The sequence below is a fragment of the Onychomys torridus genome, chromosome 21, assembly GCF_903995425.1.
Source record: "Onychomys torridus chromosome 21, mOncTor1.1, whole genome shotgun sequence".
Lineage (NCBI taxonomy): Eukaryota > Metazoa > Chordata > Mammalia > Rodentia > Cricetidae > Onychomys > Onychomys torridus.
Window position 1 is genome coordinate 39499766 of NC_050463.1, and position 24927 is coordinate 39524692.

Sequence of the window (24927 nt, forward strand, 5' to 3'; positions counted from 1 at the left end):
GGGTGAACTTCATGGTAGCAGAGTGTGTGGCCTAGGGCAGATGTTCACACCACAGGTAGATAGGAAGCAGAGCCGGAAAGGAAGTGCAAGGGGTGATGTGATCTCAAGGACCCTTCCCTACTGACCCACATCCTTGAACTAGGAACCACCTCCCCAAGTCTCCTAGGACCTCCCAAGAGAGTGCCACCAGCTGAGGACCAAGCATTTAAGATGGGAAGTGGTGTGTGTTGGGGTGCATTTCAGAATCTAACCCAGGTTGCAGGCACTCAAGTTCTGAAGGCAGGCAGGAGGTCCACAAGGCAGAGCTGAGTTGTGGGGTGCATGTCCCAAACCAAAGACTACAACAAAGGAAGCTGGCATGAAGAATGTGGGGTGAAGGGGCTTCTAGACCCCACTGCATTGCCACTGAAAAGCCTTTTGCAATTTGATTTATAAGTATGATAATTTCATATAAAACCTGAAAAAGGGAGAAAGAGTGGAGAGTAGAGAGCCATCAAGTAAGAAGATGCCCACTACTTTTTTATTTTCCTTCCTTTTTTCCTTCCTTCCTTCCTTCCTTCTTTTTTTTTTTTTTTTTTTTTTTTTTTTTGGTTTTTCAAGACAGGGTTTCTCTGTGTAGCTTTGGCACCTTTCCTGGAACTCAATCTGTACTCCAAGTTGGCCTTGAACTCGCAGAGATCTGCCTGCTAGGATTAAAGGTGTGTGCCACTATTGCCCAGCTGATACCCACTACTTTCTATTTGTTCCCATTGAAGCTGTATGGCACCCCTGCAAGGCTGACCCTATTTTCATTTGGGAAGACAGGCAATCAAGGAGTTTGCTTAGGCTGTAGTTTAAGTTAGGAGACAGTCCAGATTCCTTCCTTCCTTCCTTCCTTCCTTCCTTCCTTCCTTCCTTCCTTCCTTCCTTTCTTCCCGAATCCCTTCCTTCCTTCCTTCCTTCCTTCCTTCCTTCCTTCCTTTCCTTCCTTCCCTCCTCCTCCTCCTGTGCTTACATTCCTTCAAAGGTGACCAGCATGCTCTCTCTGGTTGGCCCGTTACCTTTCCATTCCAGAGTCAGCATTCACCCCTTTTGCCACACAGGCGACCAGAGTTCTTGCGGGGAGCCACACTGGCTTCATGGGCCTAGACGGAGGAAGTCCTGTTATACTTAACTAATGGGCAGCTGGTGCCTGGGTTGACAGCCACCTCTGCAGCCTAGCAGTGGAGGTGGGATAGAGTGGCTAGCCCTGGGGCTGACTGTGGATTCACCAGCTGCAGCCACATTCAATTTTACTGTGGTTTGCCTTGTTCTACTTTATTTTACAGCTTCAAGAAGTTAGACATGAGGTAAGAAAATGGGAAGATAAGTGAGCCAGCCTTGGGGGGATCCAACTTTTGCTACCTCTGCTTTGGGCTAAGTTTAGCAGTAAGGTTCAAAGGGAACGCGCATCACAGGGAAATGAGCTGCTCCCTGAGCTGGCTTGGATAACGGAGAATAGGAGAGCCCATCCATGGTCCTGTTGTTGGTTGTTTTCTTATTCCTTTGGGGGGGCCCTCCACCCAGCTCCCAAATAAATCACACATGGAGGCTTATTCTTACTTATGAATGCCTGCCCTTAGCTTGTCTTAGTTTCTAGCCAGCTTTCCTTAACTTAAATTATACCATCTACCTTTTGCCTCCAGGCTTTTCCCGTTCTCTTCTGTCAATCTTACTCTTACTCCATGGCTTGCTGTGTAGCTGGGTGGCTGGCCCCTGATGTCCTCCTCCTTCTCTGGATCCTAGTTCATCTCACTCTTCCATCTCTTTTCTCCTCCTCCTCCTCCTCCTCCTCCTCCTCCTTCTTCTACTTCTTTTTCTTCTCATATTTCTCCTTCTATATATTCTCTCTGCCTGCCAGCCCTGCCTATCCATTCTCCTGCGTTGCTATTGGCCATTCAGCTCTTTATTAGACCATCAGATGTTTTAGACAGGCACAGCAACACAGCTTCACAGAGTTAAACAAATGCCACGTAAACAAAAGTAACACAGCTTGAAATAATATTTTGCAACATGATCCTGCTAGGCTCAGTAGTTCTGAAGGCTTTTTCAACCACTTGGACAGGCAGATCTGGACGGGATGCTTGGCTTCTCTGGGAGAAGGACTGGGTAGGAGGCTGAAGCTTAGAGAGCTGGGACTGCTTGTCCAACAATAGACCTTCAGTACTAGGGCATGATCTGGAACTGGGATGGAAACAGGGATGGGGCAGGCATGGCCACAGCGAGCTTGGGGTGGTGATGGTGGAGACACACTGTCCTCCTCCCATGATTTAGGCAAGGAGAATCAGAGCTGCTTGCTAAGGTTCAAATGACACACAAATCCCATCTCTTCAGCCCTCCTTTTAAGGAAGGTCTCTCACTGAACCACCCCTTTGCATATAAACTGTCAGCACTCTGCTTGATGTTACAATTATTTTTTCTAAATCCTGATACTGAACTGGGTCCTCCACAGAGGAGAATCCAGCATCTTGATGTTTTTGGGGCCCAGGAGAGATTTAGGCAGCCAGGGCTCTTCACTCCCACAAAAAGTAGGCCCCCACTTTACAGCTAGCCAATACCTGATGCTCAGCTAGGTTAACGAGACGGACCACCCATTTTTACAGGGAGAAACATGGCTCTTCTGAGACGTTGCATGGGCCAGGAAAGAGTGTGGGCTGAGCTGAGGGTTCCGTCCATTACAACATGATGAGGAATGGGGGCCAGCTTGGTAACTGGGCTCCAGGGGAACATTCTTCCAACCTCCTTCAAGGCCTGCTTCAAGACCTGGCCAGCAAGGGCTCCCAATGAGAGGCTACATTTAAGCCATTAGCTCGCCTAAGTCATATGGTGTTGTATGAACTCTCAGAGTTGAGATAGATAAACACTGACCCTGGAGGTGAAGATGGATGGATGTCCCTGGAAGAGAGTCATGGGGAGCTTTACAAGCAATAGGAAGTAAGGCAGAAGTATGTTCCTGAGAAGATTGGCAGGCCTGGGAAAAAAAGTGATCAAGCTCTGAAAGGGGCTAAGAGCTCACACAGAGCCCTTGTAGCCTACAGGACTAGGCTGGTACCCTCAGGGCTGGGTTGGTCTCCTCTGAATTCTTCTGGTCCCTTCTGGGACTGGGTTGACCCTCTCAGGGCTATGCTGGTCCTTCAATTCCAGAATGGCTCTCTCTGCTCCCTTTCTCAGGGCCCTGATGATCCCCTTAGGGCTGGGATGGTCCTCTCTGGACAAGACTAGTCACCTCAGGGCAGCAATGACTCTCTTAGTGTCCTGCTGATGATACCCTAGGGATGTTCCCATCAGGCTTGGGCCAAGCTCCTTGGGTGGGGGCCTCTAGGGCAGTCTTCTCTACTTAATGACTCCAGATGGAATTATAGCACTTCCAATGTTTCTTTCTTGCTAGCAGGTCACTAAGTACCACAGTAGTTACACAGTGTCCCCAAGTCAATCACTTCATTTTGCTAAACCAATTCTGAGCCAGTAGGGGCTCAAGGACCTCTGTGGAGCTAGACGGCTGAGTTTTCCCAACTGGGGCAGGCCAAGGACTATGACTCGGAACTCTGCTGATAAGAAAGTGGGGGTTGGTGGGTGGTAGGGGTGGGTGGGGGATGGGAGGTGTGCTTGGTTAAATAAGTTTGTCACACTTGGGAGATTTTGTGTCTTCATGGGATGGCTTACAATTAAGTTCCTGACGGATGGACCTCACCTCACTGTGACCAGGGAGATAGCCAGACTGGACTACAGTCTCCCCCAACCCCCACCCCCAGGGAGGACAATGATAGAGTTTCCAGACAGGCTTGCTTCAGAGTTCCCACCAAGGACCTGAACCTGTGGTTTGTGGGCACATAACCCCCGCTGTCCCCCGAACCCAGGTTGGAAAAACCTAGGAAAAAACCTCTTCCTGGCTCAAGTTCAAGGTGAGCTCAGGGTGGGGGGGCATCGTAGAGATGGGAGACCAGGACATCTGCACACATGAACCTTCGTCCAGGACTTCTTCTAGAAGGCTATTCAGACTTGTTCAGTGTTCATAAAATGCCTGGAAATTAGCATAGCCAGACACTAGACAAGTCTGGTGGGTGAGAGCCAGACATTTTTGGCCCAGGAGCCTTCAGAACTCACCCAGCTCGGCATACAAGGTCTCAAGCAAGAGATCATGGGGCAGAAGGAGCAGACTGGGTCGGGGGGAGGTGGGGGCACAGCTGATCTCCAGAGAGCTGCTGAAGGCTCTGGGCAGGAAGGACAGGTCAGCACTCAGGGTTGCTTTTAGTGTTACGGGGTGGGGGTGGGGATGTCTCTCAGTCCACCCTGGAGGGAGGAGTAGAGATCTCCGTTGCTGTGGTGATGGACAGCTTTCATTGTCAAGCTGAAGCAGCACAGGTCAAAGAGGAAAGTGTTGGCTCCCCAAAGTTCTCAGTTCTGAACCAGGCTCTGTTTTTTTTTTTTTTTTTGACTCGGGTTTTGGAAACCTGTTTTTTTGGGCATGTTAGACACAGGCTTCTATAGAGTCTTTTTTGTTTGTTTGTTTAAGAGAGGGTTTCTCTGTGTAGCCCTGGCTGTCCTGGAACTCTCTCTGTAGACCAGGCTGGCCTGGAACTCAGAGATCTGACAGCCTCTGCCTCCCCAGGGCTGGGATTAAAGGCATGTGCCACCATTACCTGGCTGGGTCTTAAATTTTTTAAAAATTATATTTATTTATTTATTATTTATTTAGTGTGTGTGTGTGTGTGTGTGTGTGTGTGTGTGTGTGTGTGTGTGTTGTACATGGGTAGGCGGGAGAAGACAACGCTCCTTCCACTGTGTGTGTGTTCTGGGCATCAAACCGAGGTGACTTGGTGGCAGGTGCCTTGACCTACTGACCTACCTACTGAGCCATCTTGCCAGCCCTCTCAGGTCTTCAGACAATGCATAGTGACAGTGGGGTATCAGAAGGAGGGGGGGTGGCAGACCCTCCAGAAAAGACACAGGACCACCTGTGAGACCAGGGCTGATGTCAGGGGAGCAGGGCAGGGCCAGCTCAAAGGTGTGAGGTGGGCACAGCAGATAGAGGAAGCACGGATCCCTGAGGGCAGGCTACAGGGGCGTCTCAAGTGTCTGTCTCCCTTCCCCTTCCCCAGGTCGGTTCCATCTTGCTGGGTTGGAAAGGAATTGTCCTGAGGACGCTGGGCCATGGAATTTCACAAATGTCTTTTATTGTTACCCATAAGCTAGGGACAGGCTTCAATCTGTAGAGCACTGGGAGTTAGCTGCATCCCTCAGACCCGCCGGGGCAGCCTCTCTCCATCCCCTGTTCATTAGGGGGGTCCATTGGAAAAGGCAGGGCCTGCCTTTTCCCCAAGGACGTATCTTGGACTCTGGATAGCACAGCTGTGGACACTTTCATGCAAATCTTTACCGACATGGGAGACCTCCAGCCAGGCCCAGGGTCATGGCAGGTCCATGGGGAAAAGTGCAGGGGCAGCAAGGAGAACCCGTAGCACAGAGTGGATGCACAGGCGAGGAGCAAGTCAGGGCAGTTAAGGCAGTTAGGCCTACTGGGCAATGCTGGGCATGTGTACATTCCTGTGGGGCTTTAGGCTATGCCCGATCCAGGAATCAGCTGCTGGCACTCAGCTCTAGGAACGTATCCACAGTTGTGGATGGGTTATGTAGGATGACCACCACTGGGGGGACACTGAGAGGCAGGTCCAAGCTGTAAGTGACTGAAGATGTTGCACATGTGGCTGTTGAACATTTAAAGTATTGCCTGTGTTTCCAAGGGACTGAATTGCTCATTTTACTCTAATCAATTAAAAATATAAAAAATGTCTTCTTATTCAGGGGCTGGAGAGATGACTTAGTCCCCCCCCCCAAAAAAAGGCTTATCTTGCAATCAGGTTTCTGGGCACCCACAACATAGTATCCAGGTAAAAGCTGGGTGGTATGTAGTTATAGTCCCAGCATGGGGGGCTGGTGTAGAACTAGGCAGGTCTCCAAGCTGCCTGGCCAGCCAGTCCAGCCAAATGGGTGAGTTCCAGGTTCAGTGTGTTAAAGGATAAGGTGGATAGCCATGGAGACTGGCATTGACTTCCACTTTTTACATGTGTGTGTTTGCACAGATACAGACATCATGTCTTCGCACGCATACATGCATTTACACATGGACATGTACACAGGCATGTACCACACACACACATTCTCTCTCTCTCTCTCTCTCTCTCTCTCTCTCTCTCTCTTACACACACACACACACACACACACACACACACACACACACACTTCCAATTCAATTCAGTTACTAGAAATTGTTAAAGTGTGTTTGGAACAACAAATTCACATTTATAGTTTGTGCAGCGGCAGTGGAGGAGCCTGCCCGATCCGAATCAAGTATTTCTGATGAAAGCGTCATGTTCATTGTAAGTGTTAAATAAATACCAGATTGTGTGAAGGCTCTGTTAAAAAAGAAGAATGCAAACCATCTCTAACATTTTTATATTGATTATGTGTTGAAATGATAATATTTTGGATACATCGGATCAAATAAAATCATATTAAACTTAATGTCAATGGCTCCCGTCGCTTTCTAGCTCTGTGGTTTGGACAGTTTTCCCCCCCTGGACTCTCTAGGCTTCAATTTCACCCTTATCTCCAGATACTGAGGGGAAAGACCCTCCCGCCTCATCACAGATGGTGTTGGCTGAAGAGGAGGATGCCCGGAGGGAGGAGGTCTCCAGCCACAGGGTGAGGTTGGCTTCGGAAGTGTCAGAGCCCCAAAGCAGACAGGAAGGATCTAGAAGATGTTCTCCAGGCCTCAGGGTTAGCACTTGTGGGGACACCCTGCTGTCATCTGAGAGGCCAACACTGCCCTGGCTAGTTGACTCCTACTAACAGACACTTCTTGGTACTTTCTGGAAAGTCTCCTGGCTGAGTGTTCCTCACCTGGATACCTCCTCGTTCCCTATACCTGGGTTTCAGGCTCTACTTTGGGCTAGGCTCGGGGAGGAGAGAGTAGAGGGAGAGGGAAGAGGGACCCTTTCTTCTCTAGGTGGTTTCATTTTCTTTTCCCCCAGGTAGCTGTAGGGTTTGGGATGAGGCTATGGTGGACAGGAGCTGCTAGGGGGGCTTATTGTGTGTGTGTGTGTGTGTGTGTGTGTGTGTGTGTGTGTGTGTGTGTGTGTGTGATGCCTCCCTCCCTCTCTCCCTCTCCTGTTCTTTCTGCATGATCAGATCCGTGAAACTCATGACTGACCGTCTGGAGGGCTGAGGACTTCATGTCCCTTATCTCCTTTGGTTACCCCCTCCACATACCTGCACCTGTCTTAGATCCATTAAGATGTTTCTTTAGAGCACCTGCTGTGAGGAAGGTCCCATGCCTGGGTGTTTTACATGTCATCCTATCTTCAGATTATCCAAGAAGGGGCAAAGGGCAGATAGGAGCATACTGAACTGCTCAAGTCCACAGAGCCAGGACAGGCAGAGGCAGGATTTGAACCTCTTCTCTCTGACAGTAAGATTCAGGGTCTTGAAAGCAGGGTCTCAGAGTTGCAGACGCCCTGGAAGTGATTTATGGGAATCCCATCTGTTGTTTAGCCGTTCCCCTGAGTGAGAGCACTCTCACCTGGAGGGAGGAGGCAGGGTCGAGGCAGGGTCGGAGGCCCAGGAAGCCAAGGAAACTAGTCAGACTCAGAAACTCAAAAAGTTAGAGATTCACAAGCACTGCCCAACCCCCACCCCTCCTTCCTGTCCCAATCCCTAACCACCCTATAGCCCTAAAATTGCTGGCGGAGCGGACTCTCCCATGGGACTGCCTTCAAGTTGGGCAGGAGGTTCCAGGGATGCTGTTCTCCTGAGTCTGTCACTCATGGTCACGTGGACATTTTAGTGATGCTGTGGTCTTTGAGTCTGCACCTGAACGTCACCTCACCCACTCTCCAGCAAGTAAACCCAACAAACTTACTAGGTCACCAAGCCAGACTTGGGTGGAATTATTTCTTCGCTCTGTTTTTGGTTGCCTAAACAGACCTTTGTTAATGTCTCCCTGGGAAAGGACCACACAACACTATTGAAAAGTTTTGATCCCGGGTAGTGAGTAATGCCACTGTTGCAATAAGCCAATCAAGCGGAGTTAATAAATCCAGGCTTAATCTGAGCAGAGCGGAGCACCTCCCGGGTGACTCTCAGGAAGGCAGGAGAGGAATCACTAGAGCGCAAGGCAGGTATGGGGACCAGTTCTTAAGTAGCCTGTAGGTGTGGTCTTGAACAGCCCCAGGAGGGGAGGGGCGGGCTCTTGGCAGGCTTTCTTAGGGGCGGGGTCTGGGAAGAGAGAGAGGTGGGGCTTCCACCTAATCACCCCAGACTCCTTAGGTATATAGTACCTGCAAGGTATATAGTACCTAAACAACTATTTCCTTGTTCCTCTACTTCAGGGATAGGAAGCATGAGTCAAGGCTGGGGTGGTGCTTGTTTTTAGGGTTCTGGGTTGCTCCAACCTAAGGCTCTGGTGGGCATGGAGTTCTTATCTCTTCCCTCCTGCAGGAGACTGGAGACCTGAAGTATGTGATTTCAGGTGTAAGGAAGCCTGTTGCCAGATTAGCCAGGTTTGCCCTCTCATGCAAATTATGAGTGTGTGTACAATGTGCTAGCAGTGTCCATGGAGACCAGAAGAGGGCATCGGATTTCTCTAGAACTGGAATTTCTGTTGTGAGCCACCATGTGGGTGCTGGGAATTGAACATGGGTCCTCTGCTGGATCATCTCTCCAGCCCTGCAAGGTGTGTTCTTGAAATAGGCTGGGCATGTGTCTGAATATCCCTAGTGGGGAGGGAACCTTGATGTCTCCCCTAGGGTCTGGGGAGACCAGAAGATGTGCTACTCACATCTAGCCTAGCTACTGACACATGATTGAAAATGACTGAAGGTGGCCTGCTGTTTCATAGACCTGCCCGCTGACCCAGGGGTGCCATTTCCCAGGTGGCCACTAGGTGTCGCCATCACACCATGAGTGGGCCTTCTGAGCCCACAGCTAAGAAGTGGGCCGGCCAGGGACAGGTGTGTGTCCTAATAGTCCAGGCTTTGTTCTGAACGTAGTGGGTCCATCTTATTGGGTCACAGTGCTGCTGCTGCTGCTGCTGCTGCTGCTTATAACTGGGACTTTAGATGGTATTTTTTTTCCCGTGGAGATCCTCAAGGCGTACCCACTGGATGTTGAACCTTTGCACCCTGCAATGCCTAGGCTCAGCCCCTTTAGATACCCGAGGGCTGGTAACTGTGGTTTATATATCTCCGAGGCCCTGAGATCCTGATATTTCTGACACTTTGGGAAAAATCAGCTGCCTGGCTCCCATGCCTCACAGATATGGGTCTGGCCCCTCAACCTGCCGGCACACAGGGAGGCAGGAGGAAAAGGTCCCCCACTCACTGTACCCCCATGCTGCCCATCCATAGATAGGTTACTGGAGATGATAGGGACTGATGTATTATTTTTGAAATTATAAAATTACATTTCTCTTTTCCATTCCCTCCCTTCAGACTCTTCTATATCGCCCACCCCATGTACTCTCCTTCAAATTCATGGCTTCTTGTTTTCACTGTTATTGAATGTATAATGTACATATACATACATATATATGCACACACACACATATATACATATCTATTCCTAAATATAATCTACTCAGTCCATATAATGTTACTTGTATGTATGTTTTCAGGGCTGACATTTGACAGTGGACAACCAATTGGTGTGCTCTTCCCTGAAAAAGACCACCTTGGGAAGTGATTCTGGCTCACCTGGTCATGGCTGAGCTCTGTGGTGCTCAGTTCTTCCTGTGGTGGACACCCTTTACAGAAGGCAGAACCATGTCTGCCTGGGTCCGTATGCATTGAGTCCTGACCCCCCCCACTCTCCCCTGAGAGAGGCTTGATTTGGAAGTAAAATCCTTGTAGATAGAGTTAAGAGGAAGTCAGTCATATTGGAGAGAGCAGGCCCATGATCAAATGGCAGGTGTCCCTATACAAGGGGGCATTTACACACAGAAGGGGTCATTTACACCCAGAAGAGGGCATTTACACACAGAAGGGGACATTTACACACAGAAGGGGCATTTATACACAGAAGAGGGTATTTACACACAGAAGGGGACATTTACACACAGAAGAGGGTATTTACACACAGAAGGGGGCATTTACACACAGACAACCCCAAGGGATGCTCGGTGAAAGACTAGGCCAGACTAGGCAATCCCAAAGGGGGCTCCGGGCCACCAGCAGCCAGAGAGGCTGGGTCAGAGGGAAGCATCTGGGGACACTGTCACCTTCTAGGTCCCAGGCTGAGGCTGTAACCTTAGCTGCTTGGGGCACTTGGCTTGTGATCCCCTTATGTGTCAGCCTGGCAAACACGGTCGGTGCCCAGCTAATTGTCCCCCCCCCCCATCCTGGACCTCAGATGTGATCAGCCAGTTCTTTGTCTCCTTATTTGGGCCTCTGGCTGAACAATTCCTCGTTATTTCCCATTCTTCCGAGCCTCATACTACATCCACTCTCTGCCCCACCCTTCACTGGATTCGACTGGAATCCGCTCTTTGGGAAGTTTGAATTTCACCGGGCAGCAAGCAAACCTTGACTAAACCGTTTTTCCGCTAAAGGGTGAGTGACTAATAAATACCCAGGTAGCATGGTTCCAGGGAAGTTCCCCCTTGACTCTCCCCAGGGGAACTTACCTGTGCAAGAAGGTGGTCATTACTACCAACCTTTTGTTGGGTGGAGAATAATTTTGTAACGTGAACATTTATCTCCTTAGCAATCTGTTAGGCATCTCAACACATCTTCCAAGTGAGGGCCAGAGTCTTGTGTCTGGGCTGGACTAGAGGCCTCCCCGGCTCCCAGCAGGTCAGGCATCTGTGCAGGCCCAAACTGCTCCCTAAACCAGTGGAGTCTAGGGCACGCTTCCCACTGCTCCTCTTAGGGAACTCTGGCCAGTTCTCAGCCTCTTCCCTGGCTCCACATGGCTCCACATGGCTCCACACTCGCCTTGTAAAAGGGTGACTGCTTGCTGGGATTGGATGGGGTTTTTTTTTTTTTTTTCAGCCTCTCTGACCAGACAGGTTGCCCCCAGGGATGGATGGTGCTGGCTGCCAGGCCCAGTTGGCCCCCTGGGAACAGTGCTGGCTGAAAGGGGTGGTGCCCAGAAAGAGTTGGCATGGGGCAGGGCTCATGTCTGGTTCTAATGAGCCACGACCTGTGACCCTGAGTTGTGGAGGGGTGCTAAAGGGGGCTAAGAGTGACATGGGAGGGGATGCTGAAGGCAGGGCTGTCATCTAAACAAGATGCCTGGACTTTATCCAGGGGCCTTGACGGAAGGACTGGCGGCTGGGGCTCCAGCCCCAAGAGCAGGGGTGGGGTGGGGGGAAGGCCTCTTTGGCTGTGAAATGGGTAAGGGGTGGGTTGAGCACAGGGGCAGACTGGATGGATTGTTCCTCTCCTCAGCCAGTCTCTCTGAGGCTTAGTAGGTCTCTCTACCAGTCCTGACATATCCCAGCCTGGGTGAAACCCACAGAGTAATGCACAGTCTTGTTTCCAGTGTCCTGGTACTCTGTTGGAATATAAGCCCGTGTCTGTCTCCAGGTGGCCCTGAACCAACCTGGCTGGGTCACAGTAGCAGGCTATGTCACAGGCATTGGAGGAGGAAAGCTGTAACTTGTTAAGGGAATTCCAGAGATGCTTCCTGGAGAATGTGAAGGCTGGAAGGGGTATCCTGGAACAGCCCTATGTAGAGGGCTGCTGCTCTAGCATCCCTCTAGAATCCTAACAGCAGTGGGATATGGCACAACCAGCCTTTTTCTCCTCATCATAGCCATGCGTGGTCTTCTTGCTTCCAAAGCTCCATAGACATCCTTCAGCTCGCCACATCCTACCGTTCACCTTGGCTTTGCTCATGGGGGTTGCAGGGGAGGTCTCTGTTCCTGTAATTCTCCCTGCCCAGTGCTAGCTCAGGGTTCTGAAATCCCATCACATCATGTTGCTCTCTACCCGCCCTTCAAAATGCACAGTTTCCTTCCATTCCTCCTTAAACTATCATCCCCAGATCTCATCTGCTTGCTGGTCAACAGACTGACTGAGCCTCCAGCTTGATGGGGACCACACCATAGCCTACAAGGTGTCTCGGGGTAGACAAGGTTCAGAACGAGGTCCATGCTAGCCACTTGAGAAGCCAACGTATCTGCTGAGTCCTTGGCTGCCTATTCCACTGTGCCCAAGGTATTTGACCTTTCTTGCCAGGGACTGGGCAGGGACAGGATGCCTATTTCCCAAGAATAGTCAGCACATCCATCTTGCGTGGCTCTATTCCTGTCGTTTCTTGAAGCATTAGCTACTCAGGCTGTTGTTGAGGGCCTTATTTGGAGAGCCTGGCTTCCTGCTACAAGGCTTCAGTTGAGGCAGTCAGGGCCTGCCGGTCCAGGGACAACGCCATCAGAAACCAATCCTCCACTCTGCCGCCCCGCAAGCACTGGGAATTGAAGAATGCACGGAAATACGATTCCTAAATTGACGGACATTGTTTTCACTGTCCCCAGGCTTTAATTTCCAGAAACAAAATGTCAGTGTTATGGCTGAAGCCCTCTTCGTTTTAGGAAACACATCATAACCCAGAGCTGTTTATGTGCAGTTCATATATTATGTGACAAGAGTGGATTTGAGAGTGAAGAAGGGCCACAGCACTGTGGTTACATCGAAACAGGGAGATCTGAGTGTGGGGTCCACCCCCTCTGTTGTTTATATCGCAAACCCTGGGTAAAAAAAAAAAAAAAAACAACAAAAAACGGAAGGGAGTAATGTTTCTTCTGGAAGCTGCGGCTGTGGGCAACCAGCTGTCAGGGTACTCAAGGGTGTGTGTGTGTGTGTGTGTGTGTGTGTGTGTGTGTGTGTGTGTGTGTGTATGTGTGTATGTGTGTGTGTGTGTGTGTGTGTGTGTGTGCACGCATGTGAGCACAGAGGTGTAGATGCATGTGTGTGACATCTTTGTGGTCAGTGAGAGACCAAACTAGCGGAGGTGGAAGGCCAGTTAGACTCCTCGCCTCAGACTCATCTGTGACAACGGTATACTAAGCCGTCATCAAAGGCCACTTGAACACTTCTGGTCTGTGTGGAGTAAAAGAGACCCAGCCCCAGGGCAGTCTGGGGATTCTGGAAATGCATTCTGGGACTCCAGGTGGACTAGATGTTGAGTTGCGGTCTTGGCTTTCAACGGTGCGAGGGTTCTGGGGTCACTCAGGTCCTGGTGGCTTTCTTCCATCCTTTTCTTTCTTCCAGGTTGTAGGGACATGGCTTGTGTGTGCAGCAGCCGGTGGGAAGGTGAACATTCTTGGCTGAGATGCTGGAGAATAGCTCCTTCAGGGTTTTTACAACCCTGTTTATGAGAGAACAGGAGTCTGATCCCATCTCTCGATGTGACGCTCCAAAATTAGAAGTCAACCTCTTCTTTGTTTCCTTTCAGTAGCGTGTGCAGAGTCACTGGATGCACTTCCTAAGGCGGGGGAAAAGCAACAGATCTGAAATGTCTCATCAGGCCCTTCTGGCCTGGGGTGGGTTGGGGTGGTAGGGCAGGATCTCAGCCGAGGTCCAGCATGCTTTGCTGGGGAAAGAGACTGAGCGGGTCTCCCTCGGGGATGGGGCTCACTTTCCCCAAATGCTGGGCCCTTATTATTCCTGTTCACACTAGAATCTACTCTGAAACCTCCATGAGGCTTCTCAAAAAGGCATCACAACTGGAAACAGTCAAGAGTGACCCTGCAGACTACATGACTTACAGCTTGCTCCCACCAGAGTAGACCCTGGAGGCTGCCTTCCTCTGGGGGACTTTGCTCCTGTGAGAAGCCACAGGGAGCCACATGGGACAGAGCCCCTGGGTCCAGAAGGTATAGAAGCTGCATCAAGTTTATTTTATCCCCTTGACCACAGCACAGGGGACTTAACTCTGCAGACGCTGAAGAAGAGACCTACCTCACTGTGGCAGATGTTGTGGGTGGGCTTGGGTGGTACACCATGGCTCCTTCTAGAATCTTTTTCTATGTCCTAGTTCTATGCTCATCTTTTGAGCCCCAAGCTTTGCAGATGGGAAGGGAAAGGACAACTCAATTATTCTCTTGGAGGGTCTTCTCTGCTAACCGAATGTGAGGAAGATCCCACCTTGAACCCTTTCATCTCCAGACATAGTGGATTCGAGACAGAGGAACAGAGAGGAAGGGGACTCTGAAGTCATGAGAGGTGACGAGTGGACCATGATGACAAGCTCTCACATGCACAGCCAGTGTGCAGACTCTCCACCCTAGGCGTAGTAGCATCTCCAAGGTGCTTCTTGGGCAGACACGGTGTGGACCATCCTTACAGCACAACTTGCTGGTTGGTCTGTGGGTCACTGTGAGTGACGCTTTGAAGCTCGTGGTTATATGATGGCAGCCTGATTTGCCACGTGCCACTGGACACTGGAACACACTTCTCCCAAAGCATCCAGATAATGGACTGATGGAAAATGTTCATATTCTTTCTGGAGAGATCAGTCTATGGTGGGCCTTTTGGACTCACTGTTAATTTGGGGGAAATCTGGCTTTTTATTTCTGGAGAAGCATGGAACATGCATATTTTATCATCACAATTATATCTTGCCATGATATGGGATTCTGGACCCCCTGGACACTGGGGAGCAGGTGTTTGGCATTAGGAGGTAAATATTCTGCAAGTATTTCCCCAGATGTTCTTGACGTCAACCTTCCCTGCTCCCCACAGTGTGGCTAGAAGCTGGACCACGGTGCTTCCAATGCCTCATTTACTTCTTTGGTGTGTGATATGAATTTTTAAAAATTATTATTATTGTTGTTTAGGTGTATGGTGTGTGTGTGTGTGTACATATGCCATGGTGTGTGTTTGGAAGCAAAAGGACTACTTAGTGGTGTGAGTTCATTCTCTCCATCTTCATGCGCTTCCAGGAATCAAACTCATGTTTCCACACCTGTGCCCTCAGATCAATCCCAACTGTCCTTGTTTTTGTTTTTTGAGACAAAGTCTTGGTATATGGGCCACGCTGGCCTTGAACTCACTATGTAGCTCAGGCTGCCTTCTAACTCACTAGGATTCTTCTGCTCAGTCTCCTAAATGCTTGGCATATGCTTCTAACATGTCTAGTTCCTCACTACTCATTCTTCGCTGTCTTTGTAGAGCTGGGGACTAAACACAGGGCCTTCTACATGTTAGGCAAGTGGTAGAATACCACTAAACTGTACCTACAATCCTCTTTATTTTTCATCTTGTAAGCAGGCCTCACCAATTGCCCATGCTAGCCTTGAACTCATTCTGCTGCCCAGACAAGTCTCAAACTTGCACCCCTATCCCATTGCAACCTCTGAAGCAGCTGGGATCACAGGACCCATAGCCAGACCAGAATCTCTTTAGTTATCTTTAAGGCTGTCTTGGGGCCCAAGGGCAGAAGATGGCATGATGACCAGGTGCTGACATGGAGCTTGGCTTCAGCACTTGGTGGTGATGTAGCTTCCACCTTCCTGATGCTGTTCTCATGGGACTTGTTGGCATGAGAGAGGGAGAGCTAGCAGGGATGTTGAGGAGGTGGCACATCTGTATTCTAAGAAGGCTGATCCTGAGTGTCCCATGCAGCAAGCTCTACCAGGACAGTTTGCAGTGGGAACTGATCAGGTAGATCTGAGTCACTGGAACCTGTCCAGGGGCCACAGGTGAGCCGAACAGGGACACTCACTCTCCTCGGTATGATGGTGTTAACTGAAGGCTGTGAGGATCGGAAGGTCCGCAACATGGGACTGCTGTGAGCCTGAAGAGCCGATTTTTAAAAAGTTAACATGAAGAGAGGAGACAGATAAAGAAAAGATCACCCCCCTTCATTTTTCCTTAAAAGGTAATTTGAAAAAAAAAAAAAAAAAGAAATAAAAATCCTTTGCAATGTTGCCAGCAGTGAATGAGTGAGAAGTAGAGGAAGTTCAGAAGAGCCCTACTCTGGTCTCAAAAATGGTTCTTAATGATCCTTTCCCATCGTTCAGCAGGAGCGCATATCCTCGACGTTTCTCCAAAATTTGGTTTTGTTCTCCATTTCAGGGTGGGGGGGGGGCATTCTGTGAACACTCTGGGCCTGGTTTCCCTGGCCATGACAATTTCTCAGGAAACCAATACATCGAGTTGCATTTTCAAGCTGCCTTCAGAGAGGCCGTGTGTCCCCACGCCATGTGGGAGCGGCCCACAGTGTGGGCTTCTGGGCTGGGATTTAGGAGGAACTGCATATAAATTGGATCCAAATATAATTGATATTTAAATTTCTCCCTGGAAATTTAAACTTTTTGATAGTTTATATCTCTCCTTAATAGCATATTAAATCATTTTATAAGCCTTAACAACTGTTTAATCTTTTCATTGTTGAAAAATGAGGTAATTGATCTAAACCATGTTGGAATATGCCAGGAAAAACTTATTTAATATGCCACCCTCACCATGCATTTTGGGCATCCGGAGGGCCCATATGTGTTTAGGGTGGCCCATCTCTCCTGCAGTGGGGGTCTCCCATGGAGCCTGGGATTGTGGGCTTCTGGGGGTGGTAGGGTGGAGGCTGGAGTCTGGGATTTGGCCCTTAGGCAAGGGTAATGTTGCCATCTAGGGTTTTGGTTCCTAATTGGGCACTGTTGAAAGCAAGTTCTTCTGGCTGGTGGTGTGTTCTATGCTTTCTTGCTCTCGGGAAAGGTCGTCTGTACACCATTTCCGTCCACAGTGCTCATGGCTGGGAAAGAGAAAGAGTCAGTGAGCTAGTGACAGAGTGAGGGAGGAAGAAGGAGGGAGCTTTGTTGTTCCAAAAAAACAAGTATGCCTTCTCCTTGGGAATGACACCAGAGAATATCTTCTAAATGAAGTATGTTTCCCTTCAGAGATTGCAGCATGGTTGATCAAAGTCCCCTGGAAATAGCTTCTGGCAGCTCTGAGGTTTTCTGAAACTCTTATTCTACTCAAGCAGGGCAGCCCTGTCCCCAGAAGTGCAGTGAACTGGCTTGGGGGGCCTGAGGAGCCAGGGTTAGGGACAGATAGGTGTCCCATGTGTCCACGACAGCTTTGCGGCCACTGTGGCCCTGCGTGGGCTTGGGGCACTGAGAAGTTTCATTTCTCTGGAGAAAGTTGATTGTGGTTCATAGGCTGGTATCCTCTGTTCAAGTAACGCAACACAGACATCTTCTAAACTTAAACAAGGCTTTGGCAATCTTGGTGAAATGGATTGTCGTCAGCTACGTGTCCTGATGTCCTCTGTAGAGTTGAGGAATGCTTGGACCCGGGCTCTGATCCCTTTCTGGTTTAAGTTTAGTGAAAAACTAGGCAATCTAACTGTCTACCTGGCAGCAGGGACGAACCCCTTCTTGTTAATTATTGCAATGTTAAACTGTCTCCTTCCAAGCCCTATATACAGCCCTACACATTTGTATACATTTTATATGGTCTATTTCCATTATAAATTGCCCATAAATTAAATGCAGATTTTCTCTGAACATCTTAAAAAAAGGGAACAATTTGTGTGATGCATATTTCTAGGATTGGAGGTGACATGAATTACAAAGGGGAAGGGGGAGGGCGGCTCTGCTCGCTGACTGCCCAACATGGAGGTCATGTGTCTGGGTGAAGGCAACTCGAGTTGTGTGTGAACGGGCATGAGGCGTGTCTTCCCTCAGTCCTTTATGGTGGGAGCTGCACATCCTGATTTAACAAAGGATGGAGACGGATGGACATGGACAGTTGGGAGTGGAGCCAGAGGAGGACAGGAAGAAAGGGGAGGGACGTGAGCGCGTCCTTGGTCTGGGGCTGGCTTCCCTGTGAGGTGTATTGTCAGTGTGAACAATAAAGCAGTGGGAACTTCAGGGGGAAGTTCAGGCAGATCCCACTGCGTTTCTATGTCACTGTGAATGGAGAGCTGTGAGCAGATCCCACTGCGTTTCTATGTCACTGTGAATGGAGAGCTGTGGGCACGGCTCGACTCCGTGGAACTGCCTGACTTCAGCCTGTTCCATTCGTGACCTGGCTTTGCTCCTCCAAGGACTTTCTGTTCCTTCTGCTTGCCATAACTTCCTAGTTTCTGCTCTCAGGTCTTTATTCAATTTAATGATATCCCTTTGACACACTGATCAGGTATCCCAAGTACACCCTGTCTCTTCCCTGCTTTGTCTACTTTTAAAATCTATTATTCTATAACGTCATCATTACAAACACTAACCAGCACAGGGTTCATGAGGCAGGGATGTCTTTGTTCTTTTGTTTCATGCTCTACCCTGTTCTCTTGTGTGCTACCTACATGGTGCTCACATTTGTGGAATGAATACACGAACGAATGCTGGTAGGGACGCATCTAGAGGCCATCAGTTACATATTGCAGAACAACATATTGCAAAAACCTGCTTTAAGCTGGGCGTGGCGGTGCCCGCGTGTAATCCCAGCACTCAGGAGGCAGAGGCAGGTGGCTCTCTGTGAGTTGAAGGCCAGCCTGGTCTATGTAGCAAGTTCTAGGCCAGCCATGATTGTATTGTGAGGCCGAATATAAAAAACACAAATATACACAGACCTCCAACAACGAAAGGAATTTAAGATAGAGATGAGCCAAGTAACAAGTGTGACCAGAGATAGAACAGCAAAACCAGCAGCGACAACAACTTTTATTATTTTATTAATTTTTAAGATTATTTTTCTTCTTTTATTTTCATTATTTCTTTTTTAGTTTTCCTTTGGAGGGGACACTACAAGTGTGAGAAAGAGTGGATGCTGAGGAACTGGGAGATGGATGGGATTGGGGTACACAATGTGAGATTCCCAAAGAATAATAAAAAAAGATCAAAACTTATAGAAAAAAAAAGAAATAAAAATTTTAGTAAAGAATATACTGCTGTCTGGGAAATAGGTGGCATGGCGGAAGTGTTTGCAATAAGGGAGGACACCTTCCTGGCAAGGGGGCCATTGAACCACATCCTGCCTCGGGATACGAAGAGTTTTAGCATCACACCCATTCTCTCCTCTTCTCTGTGGTTCTATTTAAAGTTATAAAATGTGCTGGTTCGGACTCTCTTAAAATTCAGTGCCTGGGCCAGCAAGATGGCTCAGTGGGTAAAGGTGTGTACTGCCACGCCTGATACCTGGGTTCAGTTCCTGGAACCCACATGGTGGAAAGCAAGAACCTACCTGTACAAGTTGTCTGGGGACCTCCACAGGTGCTGTAGTGAGTGCACTGGAGGGTGTGCACATACACGAGAGAGTGCACGCGTGTACACACACACACACACACATAAAATAAAAAAGTTAAATAATTCAATGTTCTATAATCTAGTGTTTTTGGTGCTTAGACTATTCCAGGGCTTGGATCACGCAGCTGTCAGTGGGGGCAGGGAGATAGAGCATTTCTCTCTCAGAATGTAAATCTCCAGCATACTATCACTATACTGAGGTGGGACAGCCCCTGGGTCCCCACCCCATGATCTCCAAGCACCCCTTCTCAGATTCTACTGGTTGTTTTCTTCAGGAACCCACAGTGCTCTGATTTGTAGGTTGTCCACACAGAGGTAGCCATTTCACAGACTGCTCTGTCCTCCAGTCTATGCTTGTGGAAGGATGGGGTCCTCATCACTCCCTGGGTGTATTTGCGGTTCCATCCTGTACTTCTAGCCCTGTTTACCTCATTACAGGGAGGGCACTTGAAGGTAACCTGCAAACCCACCTTCACATTGGTCGGATGCCCATGCCTGGCCTCTGTGAGTTAAGAGGATGAAGGGCACAGCTCCTAGTCTGGCTTTACTGGGGGGCTCAGGGAAACTGGCACCCTGGGGGAGTTACTCTCTTTATGTAGAGCTGGGGCTTTGAGTCTTGGTGGCCATAGCATTGGATGCTGGACTCTGGTATAGAGTGAGAACCAGAGCTACATCCATCTTCACCTTGCCTTGGGATGAGCAGGGTGTCAGCATTTGTGTAGGACTCGGGACTTGAACAGGGACACTGTGGTCCTTCTGTTGCTAGGACACAGAGTGCAGACTAGCTGAATGACCTTGAACTAGCTACGTGACCTCTTTTCCTGCAGCTTTCCTGTCTAAAACACAGGGATTAGACTCCTCTCTTGGGACATCTTTTATCGCCCCCCAGAAGACATTTTCTTCTTATTAGGTAGCTTCCTGTGCTGTTTGATATTTTAAATTCTATGTAGCCATCATTTTAATTGCAATACAGAATAAGAGGCCTAGAGAGATAGCTCAGTTGGTGAAGTGTTTTTCACACAAGCATGAGGCCCTGAGTCGGATCTTCAGAACTCATGTTTTTTTTTTTTTTTAAAAAAAAAAAAAAAAAAAAAAGCTAGGCATGGCAACACGTGTTTGTAATTCCAGTGCTTGTGGGGCAGAGTCAAGTGGGTGCCTGGGGCTCACTAGCTAGCCAGCTTAGCCTAATCAGCAAGCCCCAGGTCCTAGTGAAATACCCTGCCTCAAAAAACAAGGCAGGCGGTACCTGAGAAATAACATCAGAGGTTAATATCTGGTCTTCACACAGATGCACAGGTCTGCATCTCAACACACATGTATACACACACACACACACACACACACACACACACACACACACACACGCACACACACACACAGATGATGTAATTGAGAAAAGTTTACGAAAGGCTATGGTTCCTCCAGCATCTGTTCTCTCTGCTGGGGATGGTGATTGAAGGCATATGGTTTTCGGGGTTTTGTGTCTCTGCCCCAGCCCTCCACCAGAAGCTTGTACGCAGGCTGTGCAGAGGAGAAACTGCCTGTCTCTGCTGGATTTTGAAGGACACATGCAGAAAATCTCTGCTTTGCCAGGCTGGAGGTGGTAGGCGGCTCAGGGGGGATGGATGAGATCTTCCCCACTTGGGCTTTATAAATGGTTCAGTGGGGTTCATTAGATCTGGGTGGAGAGTAAGAGAGTCATTTTTATTGACAATTTACACATAGCTTTTGTTCAAGACCCCACTCATTGCCAGCTGGACAGCAAGCAGGCCACTAGCTGCTCCCAGGGCCAAGCTATGGTCTGGAACAGCCCAGACTATGTGAGATAACACCCAACAGTGGGGTGCTCGCTGTGACTTGGGGCCCGGGCACAGTGCCCCAGACACCACAGGGAGCCCTACTCCCAGAAGTGCCAAGGGAAAAAAAAGAAATTCTAGCACCCTGTTTCTCTCTGCTCCTTGGACTTGCAATACAGTTCATTGAGGCTGACATGCCCTGTCTTTGACGGAAGGTGATGGTTTGGGGGCCTGCTTTGGGCTTTATTAGGGAAGAACAAGGCTCCAGGAGAGAATTGCCTCTGAAGGTCTTACTGTTGGTCAGAGCAGGGGCTAAGACCTGACCTCTTTCCTTACTGTCTATTGCTGTTTTAGACCAAGGTCAGGAGGAGGCAGGACTGGGAGAACCTGGTTTTAGAAATGCACCCCTCTGTTCCCTGTGGTTGTGGGGACAGGGTCTTCTCCCCACATAGTGTATCTGGGCTATCAGTGATCTCCATAGTCTGTGAATTACCTGCAGCTTCCTCCGCTACACTGAGATACCCTGGTGTTAATGAGATGCCCTGGTACTTCCTCTGTGGTGCCTGGCATTACTCTAGGGCTGCTGGAGAGCTTAGCACTCATGGCCTCTCCCTCAGTGTGCTGCGTGTCCTAGCCTGCTGTAATAGAACACCGCAGGCTGGGTAATAATAACAATAGGAATTTGCTGGTTAATGGTCTGGAGACCAGAAATTCAAGGTCAAGGACCAGATTTGGGATGACCTTCTTGCTGAATTATTATATGGAAGCAGGCATATGATAAAAGACTCTCTCTCTCTCTCTCTTTCCTGAGTGTGTGTGTGTGTGTGTGTGTGTGTGTGTGTGTGAGAGAGAGAGAGAGAGAGAGAGAGAGAGAGAGAGACAGAGAGAGAGAGACAGAGACAGAGAGAGAGAGAGACAGAGAGAGACAGAGACAGAAACAGACAGAGAGTGAGAGATCGAGAGAGCCCAAACCCAGAGATAACACTCTCATCAAAGCCCACCCCAGAGATAACAAACCCTCTCCTTTAGACAGTACCATTAATCAATCCATAACGATGGCAGAGCCCTCATGACTTAATCCCCCATGAAGACCCCATTTCTCAACATTGCTGCATTGGGGACTTAGTTTCCTATCCGGAAGCTTCGGAGGATAATGTGGGGGTACATCCCCACAGCAGTGTGTGAGGTATCCCATCCTTTCACACATAGTTGCAGCTGAAGGGCAGATGCTGGGTCTGAGACTCCTGCCTGTACCCCCTGGGCACCAGAGAGTTGAACTTACAGCTTCAGAATGCCTAGTGTCCTACAGGATGGCGTCAGGTACCTGACTTGAAGAAGCCTGTGTTACTGGCTGTACAACCTTGAGAAAAGTCCTGGGAGCCCCTGTTTCCCTGGGACACTGAGGTAACAGAGCAGAGGGAGTCCGAGAACTCTTGCAATGCCCTGGCTCTTCCTGTGCTGTTGGTTTGCTGACTAGACCCTTTTGGACTATCAACACTTGCTTGGCATTCTTGATCAGGTTTGAAGATAGGAGGCACACACTTACACTTTTCATGGGGTACCTCCACTTGGGTAGCTGGTCCAGACCTCCATCTGACTGGAAACAGATGAGGAGGGTATAGCAGAGTTGATCTCCATGATGGTAAAGTAGCTGCTGGCTGGCAAGAGACAAGATGGCTCAGCATCCACAGCCCATGCTCTTGGCAGCTTCACTGGACAGTCCCCAGGCCCTGTTTTCTGTGGTCTCTCTCCCTTTCCCCATCCATGCTGTCCACTCGGGGGCTGATTTTGGGGTGTTGATCATTAGAGTGATCAGAACAAGCTCCGTCAGTCAACAAGGTATTGCAGAAGTTCCAGTGGTTTGATAAAACATTTATTTCCTTGCCCATATCTCTTCATCTGAGGGGGGATGATATATATATATATATATATATATATATATATATATATATATATATATATATATATATATAGAGAGAGAGAGAGAGAGAGAGAGAGAGAGAGGACATTCTTCTCTATGGGATCACTCAGAGTTCTCAGTGATGGAGACTCTTATGATCTCAGAGCCATGCTGTCTGGATCATGTCGTCTGTTTTGATGCTACAGAAAGAGAAGAGAACAAAGAAAAGACTCTGAGTATACTTTAATATTATAACTTGGAATTGACACACACCACTTCTGGTTGTCATCTGTAGTTGGAACCAGCTCTGTGGACCTATCTAAGTAGAAGGGTCTTCTATCCCCAGGAAGAAGGGAGGCAGCTGATATTGTTGACCCTGGAATGTCTAACCTATGGATCCTAGATATTTAAAGGTGAATAAATGGAGAGGACATATGGCATGCTCACAGGCTTTCAGCTAGGGAGAGAGGTGTTCAGTTTTGACTTTTGAGTATTGCAGGGTTTGCTGATGAGCCACGGAAAGCAAAGCCCCCAGTCAGGTCTCCAGTTTCCCTCTGGGCAGGGAAGACTCTTTTTACCCCGTCTCTCATACCTAGGGCCAACAAACTAGACCTTGCCAGAGTGGGTGAGGGAACTGCTGGAGTGGAGTGTAGCCACAGGGCTGTACAGACAAGGGCGGAGCTTAGTCAATAGCATGTGTGCAATGATTGCTGTGGGATGTTCTGGATGTCAAATGTGTTGCTCTTATTGGTTAGTAAATAAAACACTGATTGGCCAGTAGCCAGGCAGGAAGTATAGGCAGGACAAGCAGAGAAGAGAATTCTGGGAAGTGGAAGGCTGTGGCAGGGAGACGCTGCCAGCCACTGCCATGACAAGTGAGATGTAAGGTACCGGAAAGCCACGAGCCATGTGGCAAAGTATAGACTAATAGAAATGGGTTAATTTAAGATAGAAGAAGTAGATAACAAGAAGCCTGCCACGGCCATACAGTTTCTAAGTAATATAAGCGTCTGAGTGATTATTTTATAAATGGGTTGTGGGACTGCGGGAGCTTGGCAGGAGATGGAGAGAAGAACCCCAGCTACAAATGATGGCTGGCTTTGAGTTCGGTGAAGGTAAAAGTAGTGTAGTTAGTGTGGATTCGATGCCCGCCACTTTGTTGTGAGGAATGTTAAATTTGTTTTTATGAGTCACATCCACCTTGGTCCCCAGCCATCCAGAATGTTCTCTCACTCTGCTTCCTCGATTCCTATTGCGTTGTCTCTCGTTTCTATAGAATTATACAGGGGATGCTCACCTTCTCTCATTCCTCCTTGCCTCGATCCTGTGGTTGACTCAGAAATGATAAAGTCACTGGTACTCACAAGACAGTGACACTCAGTGCCCAGGGCCACAGTACCCACGAGACAAGCCTTTCCTCCTCTAGCAAGGGTACAGCTTGTCCTTCTTTCCCCAGTTTCTGAAGCCCTGTCCTTTGGACTCGAGCCTCTGGAATTGCGGGTCACTTGCTTGGAGTGCCTGCCTGTCTCTAGCCACCAGCCTGCCTCAGTGCAGCCAGAGAATCTGTGAGTTACCTCATCTTGTCCACATTTACATGGCCAAAGCCCATCGCAGACAAAACACCAATAAAAGCCTGGGTCTGGGGAACAGGGCCACAGAACAAGGAAATAAGGTTGTTCTCATGGTCCAAAATTTGCGTTTTTTTTTTTTTTTCTGGCCAAAGAGAAAAAGAAGTTAAAAAACAATGTACAGTTCACATTTGATGGCTGTAGAATATGTACAGCCTTCAGCTGTTTCCAACAAATTATTCACCATCTATTTGTGCACTAGCTAGACGCTTACACCACGTCTCCTTATACTGACTCACCCCACCTGGGGCTCTGCCTGGAGCCTGCTGGCCTGGGGCCTCTGAAGGATTCCATACCTGAGCCTATGTGGAATGTATGGTAACTGTCCCAAAGATGACCTACCTC